Raw genomic sequence first — 13,826 nt, forward strand, 5'->3', positions numbered from 1 at the left:
AGGAATATTGGAAAACCACTATCCCAAGAAATCCAGGAGTGGAGGAAGGAATTCTTCCAGTCTTTTTAGATGGGTGCATAGAAGTAGCCACAATTATGAGTTTTTACCATGTGCCAGGCACTATTCTAAGCACTTGAGAAGTACTAGGTCATTTTATCCTCATGACAACGCTATGAAGTAGATACCGTATTACCAAATCCATGCGACAGATGAAGAAATGGAGACATGGTTGATTATAAATTGTGGTAACAGCCTAAGCAACATAGTGAGATGCCCCCGTCTCTAAAAAAATTTAAAAAGCCAGGCAGGGTGTGTGCACCTGTAGTCCCAGCTACTCAGATGGCTGAGATAGTAGGATCTCTTGAGCCTAGGAGTTGGAGGCTGCAGTGATCCGTGATCACACCACTGCACTCAAGCCTAGGTGACAGAGCCAGTCTAGGCACTCATTCTAGATGACAGAGCCAGACTCCTTCTCTTAAAAAAAAAATATGATAGCAGAATAATGACTTCCAAAGATGCCTATGTCCTAATGCCTCGAACCTGTGAGTGTTACCTTCAGTGGAAAAGAGGCTTCACAGATGTGATTAGCTCTGGATTGTATATATGGGCCCAGTGTGAACATAAAGGTCCTTCAATGATGGAAGAGGGAGGCAGAAAGTCTGAGCCAGATGGAGATGCGAAGCTGCTGTACCGCTGACTTTGAAGTTGGAGGGAGGGGAATCGAGCAATCTCTTTTTGCTAAAGGCCTCTACCTCCCTCCATTTTGACCTTGGTCCTCCCTCTCTCCTTCAAGAGAAAGCGGTACGGCAGGTTCGCATCTCCATCTGACTCAGACTTTCTGTCTCCCTTTTCCATCATTGAAGGACCCTGATGTTCACACTGGGCCCATCCGTACAATCGAGAGCAAATCACATTCGTGAAGCCTCTTTTCCACTGAAGGTAACACTTACAGGTTTGAGGCATTAGGACATGGGCATCTTTGGAAGTCATTGTTCTGCTACCACATTCTTTTTTTTTAAGAGAAGGAGTCTGGCTCTGTCACCTAGACTGAGTGCCTAGACTGGCTCTCTTACCTAGGCTGGAGTGCAGTGGTGTGATCATAGCTCACTGCAGCCTCCAACTCCTAGGCTCAAGAGATCCTACTATCTCAGCCTTCTGAGAAACTGGGACTACAGTTGCATCTCCTTCATCTTCTTTGGGTCATGGATTCAAGTCCACCTCTTCCAACAGGTCTTCCTTGATGGAGCCTACTCCAGTAATAGTATATTGTTGTAGGCTTGCCAACGTACCTTTCTTTTTAAAATTTATTTTTATTATTATTATCTTTGAGATAGGATCTTGCTATATTTCCCAGCCTGTTCTTGAACTCCTGGGCTTAAGCGATCCTCCTGCTCCAGTCTCCTGAGTAGCTGGGACTACAGGTGTGCACCGCCAAACCCAGCTAAAATTTTTAATGTTTTTGTAGAGATAGGGTCTTGCTATGTTGCCCAGCCTGGTCTTGAAGTCCTGGGCTTAAGCAATCGTCCTGCCTCAGCCTCCTTAGTAGCTGGGATTACAGGCATGTGCCACCACACCCAGTTACATTTTTTAATTTTTTGTAGAGATAGGGTCTTGCTATATTGCTCAGCCTGGTCTTAAACTCCTAGGCTCAGGCAATCCTCCTGCCTCAGCCTCCTGACTAGCTGGGACTACAGGTGCTCACCACCACACCCAACTCCCAACTTTTACCTTCATTAGCAGAATAGAGCATGTCCATTTGACCACACTCTGAATAACACAGTGTACTACTATTTGAAAAAAGACGTTTTGGCACCTTTTAAGGCAGAGCTGATGCACATCTGCTGAAATAAATCAGTGTTCTTGCCTGATTAATTTAATTAAGTCTACATGTCTATTTTTGAACATAACGTACGACCTTATCCCAGGAAAATTTTGTGTGTTTATGAGCTAAGAATCATTGATAAATGATGAGTGTTCTTTTTCCTCTTCTTCTTCCTTTTAAAATTCTTTTTTCAGATAGAGTCTCATTCTGTCACCCAGGCTGGAGTGTAGTGGCTTGATCATAGATAGCTCACTATGGCCTCAGCCTCCTGGGCTCAAGAAATCCTCTTGTCTCAGCCTCCCAAATAGCTTGGACTACAGATGCATGCCACCATGGTAGGTTAATTTTTTTAATTTCTAATTTTTGTGGAGATGGGATCTCACCTTGTTGCCCAGGCTTGTCTTGAACTCCTGGCTTCATGTGATCCTCCCACCTCATCCTCCCAAAATGCTGGGATTATAGGCATGAACCATTGTACTTGGCTGTCCTGTTCTTCTTTGTCATGGTTATATCTACTGAATTTCAACCAGCACCCTCCCCAACGCATGCGAGCCAGATGTCATGAGAACAGAAATATAGAGAAATGGAAAGGAATAATTTATTGTGATATGAAGACATAAGTTTCTGTGAAACATAAAGGCATATGAACTGTTTACATTTTGTTACATATTCCAGGTAGCTAAAATTTTGTAAAAATTAAGCATTCCGTGGTTCCATGGTTATAGACGTCATCCTTGGGGTATTTTATAAATTCTGAAGTGTAGAATCATGGCTGTGTAACTCATGGTGTGGACATCTATGTGGCAAATCTATGTTTGCATTCAATTATAAGATGATTGCATAAGGTCAAACAGTGACCCGGCAGCAGAGAGTTAGCTCTCCAAGCTCTGTTCTTTAAAATTATACAGTTCCAGGAATTAGAAGCACTGCATTCTCTCCCTTAGGAAAAGAAGATAACCTCTCTTCTGGGCTTCCATTTCCTTGTCTGTAAAAATCAAGGGGTTGAATGACATGGCCTCTAAAGTCCCCCTGATTCCAAAATTTCATGTTGCTGTGATTCTGATTACAGTCCTGATCCAGTCATGCATGCAAAGTGCTGACTATTTAAGTAATTGCTTGCAGGTTGAACATTTCATCACTGTCAAGGGCCCAGAATCACAGGGAAGGGCAGTGCTTCCTTCTCCCTGGTTACATGCTGAATGTAATTACACTTTAAATGACTTAATAAAGGAGGTGGGTACCTTCCTTTGCCAGGGCTTGTCCTTGGGCTGTGCATGCAGCGCATATAAAGGCTGCTTATATATCTCATCCAAGGAGGCTCAGACCTTGCTTGGCCATGACCTTGTGCCAGGCATCTGGTCTACCTGGTCTGAACCAGCACCATTTGTGCTCCAGATTGGTCTCACTTATGTCTCCTTTCATTGCCTCAGGAAGCGTTTACCCCACGATTCTAAAGAGGCAATGAGAAGGACCATTTTGTGAAGAACTGTGAGATATAAACCCTGATATGATCTGGCTGTGTCCCCACCCAAGTCTTATCTTTTTTTCTTTTAAGATAGTCTCACTCTGTTGCCCAGGTTGGAGTGCAGTGGCATGATCTTGGCTCACTGCAACCTCTTCCTCCTGGGTTCAAGTGATTCTCCTGCTTCAGCCTCCCAAGTAGCTGGGATTACAGACACCTGCCACTACGCCCAGCTAATTTTTGTATTTTTAGTAGAGATGTGGCTTCATGATGTTGGCCAGGCTGGTCTCGAACTCCTGACCTCAAGTGATCCACCCTCCTTGGCCTCTCAAAGTGCTGGGATTACAGCTGTGAGCTACCTGCCCAGCCCCAAATCTTATCTTGAATTGTAGCTCCCATAATTCCCATGTATCGTGGGAAGGACCCGGTGGGAGGTAATTGAATCATGGGGACGGGTCTTTTCCATGCTGTTCTCGTGAAAGTGAGTAAGTCTCACGAGATCTGGTTTTATAAATGGGAGTTCCCCTGCACAAGCCCTCTTGCCTGTTGCCATGTATGGCGTATCTTGGCTCCTTCTTTGCCTTCCACCATAATTGTGAGGCCTCACCAGCCACGTGGAACTGTGACTCCATCAAACATCTTTTTGTTTATAAATTACCCAGTCTTGGGTATGTCTTTATCAGCAGCATGAGAACAGTCTAACATAAACCCCCTCCCACCTATATACACACTCACTCACTCAAAGTTTTTTTTTTTTTTTTTGGTAAAGGGAGGCATGAGAGTTGCAGGTTTAGTGTCAGATACACTTTGGTTCAAATTTTGTTTTCAACATTTTCTTTTTTTTTCTTGGCAGGGACAAGGTCTCCCTCTGTTGCCCGGGTTGGAGTGTGGTTGTGCAATCATTGCTCACTGCAGCCTCTGCCTCCTGGGATCAAGCAACCCTCCCACTTCAGCCTCCCAAGTAGCTGGGACTACAGGCATGTGCCACCATGCCTGGCTAATTTTTGTGTGTATGTATATATATATATTTTTTTTTTTAATTTATTATTTTTTTTTTTGGTAGAGACTGGGTTTCACCATGTTGCTCAGGCTGGTCTTGGGCTCCTGGGCTCAAGCAATCTTCCCACCTTGGCCTCCCAAAGTGCTGAGATTACAGGCATGAGCCACCAAGCCTGGCCACATGTACTATTTCTTTAATGACAAAAAAGATAGGGGCTTATGGAGATGGTTTTGTGAAGCAGGAGACAACACAGCAAGCTTCCAGATGGAGGTCTGAGCTTCCTAAGCCTTCAGCCCTCATGGACATGTGCAGCTGCTGCTGATTTCATCTGTGTGGCATGAATATTCTTCAAGGCACAAGAAACTTGCCTCTGCCAGAGGGGCTCCGAGAGTTCTTAGTATCATTTTGGCCACCTTCCCTCTCTGCTCCGCTCAAGTTTTGGTGACTCTGGCCAAATGCCTGCCTGCTTAGCTGGTACCAAAAAAAAAAAAAAAAAAAAAAAGGATACAAAGCAATGACCACTCATGCATATTCCTGAATACTTCCATGAGATTGGGTGACTTGAAGGTCAGCTTCTCGGACCCAGCATGCCTCAGTTGGTCCACTCCTATCCTCCACTGTCTATGGTGTCTACTGGCATCCTGGCAGAACCACTCATCTTAGTCTTTTGAGTTGTTATAACAAAAGACCTTAGGTATTTACTATTTCTATTTACTTACACTAGGTCATTTCTAACCATAATTATTGCTCATGGTTCTGGAGGCTGGAAAGTCCAAGATCAAGGTGCCAGCAGATTCGGTGTCTGGTGAAGGCCTGTTCCTTACAGATGCTACTTTCTATGTGTCCTCACATGGTGAAAGGGGTGGAAGGGGCAAGCAAGCTCCCTCTGGTACTTTTGTAAGGGCACTGATCCCATTCCTGAGGGTGGAGCCCCCATGACCTAATCGCCTCCCAAAGTTCCCACCTCCTAACGCCATCACCTTGGAGTTAGGTTACAACACATTAATTTGGTGGGACGTGGACATTCAGACCATAGCACCATTCATTAGACTACTACTCAGCAAGAAAGAGGAAGGAAGTGTTGGAAGTTTCTGCACCAACACAGATGAATCTCAAGATAATCATGCTAAGTGAAAGAAGCCATACAAAAAGGAACACACATTGTATAATTCTGCTTATGTGAAGCTTAGAAGACGCAAAACTAACTGGTAGGGACAAAAAGCACATCCATAGTTGCCTGGGTAAAGAAGGGAATATGAGGGAGGAATTAACACAGAAGCACTAAGAAGCTTTTGAGATCATGGATGTGTCTTCCCTTCCCCTCCTCTCTCCTCCCCTCCCCTCTCCTCCCTCCCTCTCTTCCTTCCTTCCTCCCCCTCCCCTCCCTCCCTCCCTCTCTTCCTTCCTTCCTCCCTTCCCCTCCGTAGCCTAGGTCTTATGGAAATAATGATTCAAATAGAAATCCTGGCCAGGCACAGTGGCTCATGCCTGTAATCCCAGCACTTTGGGAGGCTGAGGTGGGCAGATCACCTGAGGTCAGGAGTTCAAGACCAGCCTGGCCAGCATGGTAAAAACCTGTCTCTACTAAAAAATACAAAAATTAGCCAGGTGTGGTGACATGTGCCTGTGGTCCCAACTACTCAGGAAGCTGAGGCATGAGAATCACTTGAACCCAGGAGGTGCAGGTTGCAGTGAACTGATATCATGCCACTGCACTCCAGCTTGGGTGATAGAGTGAGGCTCCATCTCAAAAAAAAAAAGTTATAGAAAATAAAAATGCCTGTCACACAGTAGATCTCTGGCCAATGTCAGCTTTTTCTACCATCAATGAGAATCTCAGCTTTAGGATATTTGGATCAGGCAACCCCCTGTTTTCCAAGAGACCTGCTAATCCCTAAACCAAAGCATTTCAGGGCAGCTTCCAAACGTCCTTGTGGCAGGGTGGTTATTTTTCTTCCCTAACTAGTAGCAGGTGTTTGGCTGTGTCCATTAAAAGCCATTTTGTGTTCCCCTGACAAACGAGTTTTTTATTTAGTGGCATAGGATCAATAATGTATCTCATGCGAACTATTAAAATGGAACATGTCTGCTGGGCTGACAATTGTATTATCGATATGTACTGAGCAATAAATTATGTGAAACAAAAATGGAGCAACCGGCCTTATAAAAGGCTTATCTGGGGGCACGGCTGGCTTTGTTACAGCCGCAGCCGTGGCTTCCCGGGGCTGCACTTGGAAAAAGCACTCGATGCTGTCTGGGCAGCTTTCCATCTCAAGTGGGAACGCGGCTGCCGGCTGTCTCCGCTCTTCAAAGTTAGTGGAGGCTCATTTGGAATAAACTCTTCTCTTCTGCTTCCCAGTCAGGCCCTGGTGGAATACAGTCTGTCCTGATCCCTGCCCTTTGACAAGGGTGAACATCCCCTTGTCCCATGCTCAGTGCCACAGGGGAGGGCATTTCAGATGCCCTAGTCCCGTCCACATCAGGAGTGATCCCCTAATGTCAACTCCCACCTTTGCTCCTCACCTCCCATCAGTCTGGCACTTACCTGGCTTCTAACTTACAGGTTTTGTCTTCTATTTGCGACCCCTAACAATTGATATAACTTCTCTAGCATCTTCCTTTGGATCCAGTCACACTCCCTATCTGTCAATTACTGATCTCTTTGGGTAATCACTTTACTCCCCACCCATAATCTGCCTTCCCCTCTGAAGGGAGTTGAGAAGTCTCAGTTGCACTGATAAGTCTTTTCAGGGTTTCTATTTTTTTTTTTTTTTTGAGACAGAGTTTTGCTCTGTTGCCCAGGCAGTGGCACGATCTTGGCTCATTGCAACCCCTGCCTCCCGGGTTTAAGTGATTCTTGTGCTTCAGCCTCACCTCCTGAGTAGCTGGGACTACAAGTGTACACCACCACACCCGGTTAATTTTTGTATTTTTAGTAGAGATGGGGTTTCACCATTTTGGCCAGGCTGGTCTTGAACTCCTGACCTCAGGTAATCCGCCTGCCTAGGACTCCCAAAGTGTTGGCATTACAGGTATGAGCCACTGTGCCTGGCCAGGATTTCTATTTGAATCATTATTTTCATAAAACCTCACCCTTAGGGACCATTCCTCCTGAGTGCTGCATGGCAAGGCATGTTGGGAACTCAGCTTCTTAGGAGGAAATGAAGAGGAAGAAGCTTGGAAATCAGGCAGGGTATGGACTGGGAATCTGGGAACCTGACTTGGCTGCGGGGCTGACCTCAAAGGAACTGGTCAGAAGTTGAATGCACAATACCAATAGGACTTGGTACACTTGGGTTGCTATGGGACAGGGAGGAACAGTTGTGAAGTATAATGTTATGGCCTCAGCCCCATTAATGACTGTTCGTCATAGACATTCTCTTCTAGTGGGAGGAACTGGATGTCACCCAGGAACCCAAAGGCCTTCTTTGAATCCAGATGCAGTAGTCTCACCACCCAGGCAGCCACTTCCCATCTGAGTTGGCCGTCAGATGGAAATCTGTTGCTATATTTGGCCTAAAGAAATGCCTTTCAATCAGGACTGTGTGTGTATTGGAAGCAGTGGCCAGGTTCATAAGAATATCTGAGAGGGAAGAAACAGTTGGAAGACACATTAAATATTACGATATAATTTTATAGTTGGTAACACAAAATGCCTATTACTTTCTTAATAGAAACTACGGGTAGTTAAGTTCGACCAAAACGTCTTGGATAGGGATACGGGAGGGGCAGAGATTCTCGAGGAAGTGGGAGGAGCTCCCTCCAGGAACTGTATCAGAATATTAGGGGAAATATCAAATGTGTGATTTTCATGATTACTTAGAAAGAGGTGGATTTATCCAAAGAGAGCTAATGGACCCGTTACAGTCAATATTTCTTGCTTCCTTTGGAACACAAGCCCCTGAACTTTCACCTGGGACACGGCGGCTCAGAATAAAGGTTACTTTTCCCAGCTTCCCTTGCAACTGGGTCTGACCATGTGACTAGGTTCTGGCCAATGGGATGCGAGCACAAGAGTTGCATGACATGTTATAGGAACTTGCTGTAACAGAAGCTGGCATTAGACCTTGACTCCCTCTTTTCTTTACTTCCTTCTCCATCTTTCTGCTTGGCATGCAGGTGCTGCTGTCTATGACCTTGAGGATGAGGGTCATTGTCTATGACCTTGAGGATGAGGGTCATGCCCTAGAGATGGCTGAGGGTTGAACTATTAGGTTGGTGCAAAAGTAACTGAAGTTTTTTTGCTGTTACTTTTAATGGCAAAAACAGCAATTATTTTTGCACCAATTTAATAAAAGCATCCAAGATCCTTGGGGACTTTGTGAAGCAGGGCTCATAAAAATCTGCCCAGCGCTTTCCCCCACTGGACAAATTTTACATGAGAAATCAACTTCCATTGTGTTAAAGGCACTATGATTTTGGGTTTTGCTATGGCTGAAGATTGCCACCACCAAGTCTTTCCTTCTCTGTATACAGATGGTGCTCCTTACAGCAAGAGCTAGAGTGTAATTATCCTCCTCTTGAATCTGGGCTGGCTTTAGTGGTTTGTTGGACCAATAGAATGTGGCAAAAGCAATGTTTTGGGATTTCTGTGGCTAGGTCAAATGGTGTGGGTTTTGCCTGGGCCCCTTGGAATGTTTATTTTGGAACATTGCCTCTCAGAACCTAGCTGCCAGGCTGGGATAAGCCCAAGCTAATGGAGAGGTCACATATAGGTACCCTGGTCCACAGTCCAGGCTGAGCTCCCGATCAATAGCCACATGAACAGATCACCTTAGATACGATGCTCAGGACAGCTTATGGATGATGACACTCCCAGCTGACGTTCGACTGCAATTACATAAACACTCTGAGAGAGACGCAACCAGCTCTGCTCCCACTCAATCCTCAGAACCATGAGATAAACTAAAGAGTTGCTGTTAGAAGCCCCTAAGTTTTGGGATGGTTTGTTACACAGCAACAGATAACCACATCAACCAATGTGATCACAGAAGATATAATTTAGATTAAAAGCAGTCTGTTAATTGGATGAAAAAGAACAAGAGGGAATTGAAGAAGTGAGGGTGATGTCTTGGATACTGGTTTGCTCACAGCAGCTGATAAAGTCTTGCTTGATAAAGAGTGACCTCATGTGTGGCATCAGCGGATGTGAATGAATGCTTGTGAAGCTGGCACACAGATGACCTCAACTCCCTGACTCTTATTGTTCCTTTGAGTTATCTCCAAGCTCCTGTATCATGCTCTGGCCCAAGCGGAATGCCAGCATTCCCTGGATGGGCTTAGTTCTTTTTTTTCTTTTTATTTTTTTTAGACAGGGTCTTGCTCTGTCGTCCACGCTGGAGTGCAGTGGTACAATCTTGGTTCACTGCAACCTCTGCCTCCTGGGTTCCTGCAATTCTCCTGCCTCAGCCTCCTGAGCAGCTGGGATTACAGGCACACGCCAACACACCTGGCCAATTTTTGTATTTTTAGTAGAGATGGGGTTTCATTGTGTTTTTCAGGGTGGTCTCGAACTCCTGACCTCGTGATCTGCCGGTCTTGGCTCCCCAAAGTGCTGGGATTACAGCCATGAGCCACCGCGCCAGGCTTAGATAGGCTCAGTTCTAAGTGCTTGCCCCATCTCTCTTTGCACTGCGGTCTTTCCTCTTGGCTTCAAAATTAGTCTGCTTTGATTAAACACCTTTTTCCAGTCTCTCTTGTTTTGCAGGACCCTCTGCAAATGGGTGGGATAAATAGAGTGCCTATCCTGTACAGGGTTTGTAGGATAGCACCCTATGTATTGCAGCCAAAAGTTAGCGACTGGCCCAATGTCTGCTGACCTGCTTGTCTGAAAAGTCTCCGCTAACCCCAGATATGTATTTCTGTGGTGGGGGAGGGGGGGCAATGCACCCCTTTATACAGAGAATTCTACAGAAAGCCATTGCTGAGTAGAAGGTCTTAATCAAATAGACATGGGATACTCACTAATCCAGCCCACCTTCTGCAGAGTACAGCAATCAGAATTGGAAAGAAATTCCGATATCAACAGGAGTAATTCCAGTAAGGAGTCATCGGCCTTCTCTGTCATTCTCTACCCAAAGCAGCCTTCCTTATTTTTCTGCCTCTCCCTACCTCCACCGCGCCTCCAATAACCAGGGACTCTACTGCACGTTTGGGCGTAACGTCTCCTATTCATTCCCTAAGCGTTGAAAGGGATAATTGAGAGGTAATTGCATTACTGCACAGTTTGTAGTTAACCTTCTATTTTGGCTCTTAACATGCATATCTTTGCTCCAGGAGTACATTAAGGGTAATTATAGGCAATTCCCTGCCAGATCCAGAAAAAGGGGTTTTCAATGAGTGCAGGAGCCCACCAGGAAGGAAGGATTAATGTAGCCGAGCTTGAAGCATATCCAAGAAGGTGAATGAATTAAGGTCAACTTGACATGAACTTTGGCCAAGCAGAGCTGAAAAAATTAGAGTCAGATTAAAGTCCTTTCTTGAGAATTACTGCCTCATAACAAAGCCCAGAGAAATTGTCATGCAGTCATTTATTCAACCAAAAATCTGAATGCCTTCTGTCTGCTGAGCTTTGAGTTGAAGACAGGCAGTGTTTGAAAAGGTTCTCTGGTGCTTGGCATAGAGTGACATTTGTCATAATCTGTCCATAAAAGAGAGCCTACAAGATCGGTCTTTGGGTTCCAGCATGAGGTGCTTTAACCCTCAGCAGCATTTAAAGAAATAAAACGTTGTCGTTTCCACTGTGGGCATTTAGGGAAACTCAATTATTTTCTGTAATTGGGCATGAGCTCCTAGAAAAATGAAATTTATATGCAATACTACTTCCTTCCATCTCAAATGCACAATAATCCAGAGAAAACCTTGAGGATAGAGCCCTAATCCAAATAACGGCACTGCAGTGGGCTTCTTTCCACGAATCCCAGTTCTAACTCAATTGCTCCGTGCCTCAGTTTCCTCACTTGTATAATGAGTGAGCTGTAACAGGTTCACTTTTGTCAGCCAAAAGTGCAACAGGCACTGTTGTCACTCATGCTTTCTGGTCTGATAAGTCCAAATTTATCTTCTTCCTGCTTAATATTAGGTCCAAATATCTTTAAAACATGCTATCCAGATGAGGATGTTGTTGAAATTTAATGAATATTTTTCTTCTTTCTTTCCTTTCTCCCTCCTTCCCTCCCTCCCTCCTTCCTTCCTTCTTTCCTTCCTTCCTTCCTCTCTCTCTTCTTTCTTCCTTCTTTCTCCTTCCTTCCTTCCTTCTTTCCGTCTTTCTTTCTTTCTTTCTCTCTTTCTTTCTCTCTCTCTCTCTCTTTCTCTCTCTCTCTCGTTTCTCTCTTTTTCTCTCCTTTCTTCTGTCTTTCAACAGGATCTCACTCTGTTGCCCAGGCTGGAGTGCAGTGGCACAATCATAGTTCGTTGTAACCTTCAACTCCCGGGCTCAGGCAATCCTGCTGCATCAGCCTCCCACGTAGGTGGGACCCCAGGCGCACACTACCGTGTGTGGCTAATATTTGTATTTTTTGTAGAGATGGGGTTGCTATGTTTCCCAGGCTGTGAATATTTTCTAAACAGTGTCTTACTGTTCTGTTTACCTGTGGCTGTTCAAAGAAGAGAATCTGGAATTTTTTTTTTTTTTTTGAGATGGAGTGTCGCTCTGTTGCCCAGGTTGGAGTGCAGTGGCACGATCTCGGCTCCCTGCAAGCTCTGCCTCCCAGGTTCACACCGTTCTCCTGCCTCAGTCTCCCAAGTAGCTGGGACTATAGGTACCTGCCACCTCGCCCGGCTAATTTTTTTTTATTTTTAGTAGAGTTGGGGTTTCACCATGTTAGTCAGGATGGTCTCGATCTCCTGACCTCGTGATCCACCCACCTCGGCCTCCCAAAGTGCTGGGATTACAGGTGTGAGCCACTGCTCCTGGAAAATTTTAATTATCTGGCTGGCCAGAGGCAAATGAAGAATGTATATTTCTCTATTGGCCAACAAGATTCACTTCTATTGCTTTCCATTGCCTATCGTCAGGGCTTTTCTCTTTCCCCTCATCTCCCAGAAGAAAGGCTGGGGAGTAGGGCAGAGAGTTTAGTGCTGAGTTTCACTGACTGTGTGGTTTTCTTTTACAGAAACAGCTCTGGTAGCTGTTGAGGGTTCCAGATAATATTGATGAGGATTAATGATCCTGTAAATAGGTGTTTAAAATAAATAAAAAGATGAAAACAGGGATTAGGAAGAAACCACAGTGGGTTAATAAATGAGATGTTCAAAGGCAAGTTCCTACAAGATTATTTTAGCAATTAGTGGGAAACATTTTGTCACAAACAAAATAAATTTGCAATCAGAAAATAATTTGCAATCAGCTTTGCAAGTAAAATAGCACACTTTCCCGTCAGTCAAAGGCGTTTTGAGAATTAAATGGTCAAGAGTGATGCTTTCAGAAGGCAAATAGTTAGAACCGATTATCCTGGCAATTAGTCAACTGTGAAGCATCAACTGGGGAGGCATTTCACAGAAAGTATTTCCCTTGAAGAAGCTGTCCAACCACACGGACAGCAGAAATACCTTGGTGCGGGAGGCTGATGGTGTCTTCTTGGAATTCAGCAAATGCGCTCATATAAAATGCTCTACAAGCCACTAAGGCGGATGTCACTCTCATAATGGAATCGACCCCCTGCCACACCACATGGGTCGCTTTGTGTGGACAGGTAATGAGTGCCTCAGATATTTTCAAGGAACTCTATCCTCATGCATTCTTAGAGATTTCTTTGGAGGCGAAAACGGGGGTTGAAAGTAGTTTCTGCAGATGATTAGCCACTCAAGCAATCAGGGGCCCACCCTGGAGAGACCATTAATAGGCAAGTTATCAATATTTTACCTAATTTTTACTGCTGAGCATAAAGACTCAATTTGGAGGGAACTTAATGAGCATATTTCAGGCAGCAACTTTCTCTCCTTAACCTGGCAATAAAATGGAAAATGCATATCAAAAAGAACATAGAGGTTCTCAGTGCACTTACTAGGTTGCTAATCCTCCTGCAAAAGATGTGCAGAATTTGTGTACTAAAGGCAGGAAGATTCTAAAGCTGGTTCTCAATGTAGCTCTTTATCAGTCAACTGATTGCTATTCATGCATTATCCAGTATTTTTCCTCCTAATTTTTCTTTTAAATATTTCTAAAACTGGCTTAGGCTGCAAAGATCCAAGAAATAAAATAGAATTATCTTAATAGAGAAAAGGTTGGGATATGTCATTCTGATTTAGAAAGCCCATTTCATGGTGTGTGTTGGAACAAGAAATAATTAATTTGAGAAGTCCTTGATCTCTGACTACAGTTGCATTAATGATATTATAGTATTAAATATAATAGTATTTCACATTCATTATACTTGCGTTCATTCTGAGCCCTTGTCTTCATGGTAAGAACTGTGTCCACGGCTGAGAATGATTAAAGCACAAAAGATTAAAACTGAAAGGGCTAATTTTGTGAAGCTGACTATTTACTCTAGATCTTAGCCACTTTGCAACTCAAATATCTTTTTCTCTCTCCTTTCAGT

General features: G+C 44.3%; 1 long non-coding RNA gene across 2 annotated transcripts in view; it reads left to right on the forward strand.

Moving 5' to 3' along the window:
- Nucleotides 1–13,826, forward strand: part of LOC134761751 (uncharacterized) — a 292,218-nt gene that overhangs the window by 190,659 nt on the left and 87,733 nt on the right. The gene's annotated exons all lie outside the window — the stretch shown is intronic.

This window comes from Pongo abelii, chromosome 6, assembly GCF_028885655.2.
Source record: "Pongo abelii isolate AG06213 chromosome 6, NHGRI_mPonAbe1-v2.0_pri, whole genome shotgun sequence".
Lineage (NCBI taxonomy): Eukaryota > Metazoa > Chordata > Mammalia > Primates > Hominidae > Pongo > Pongo abelii.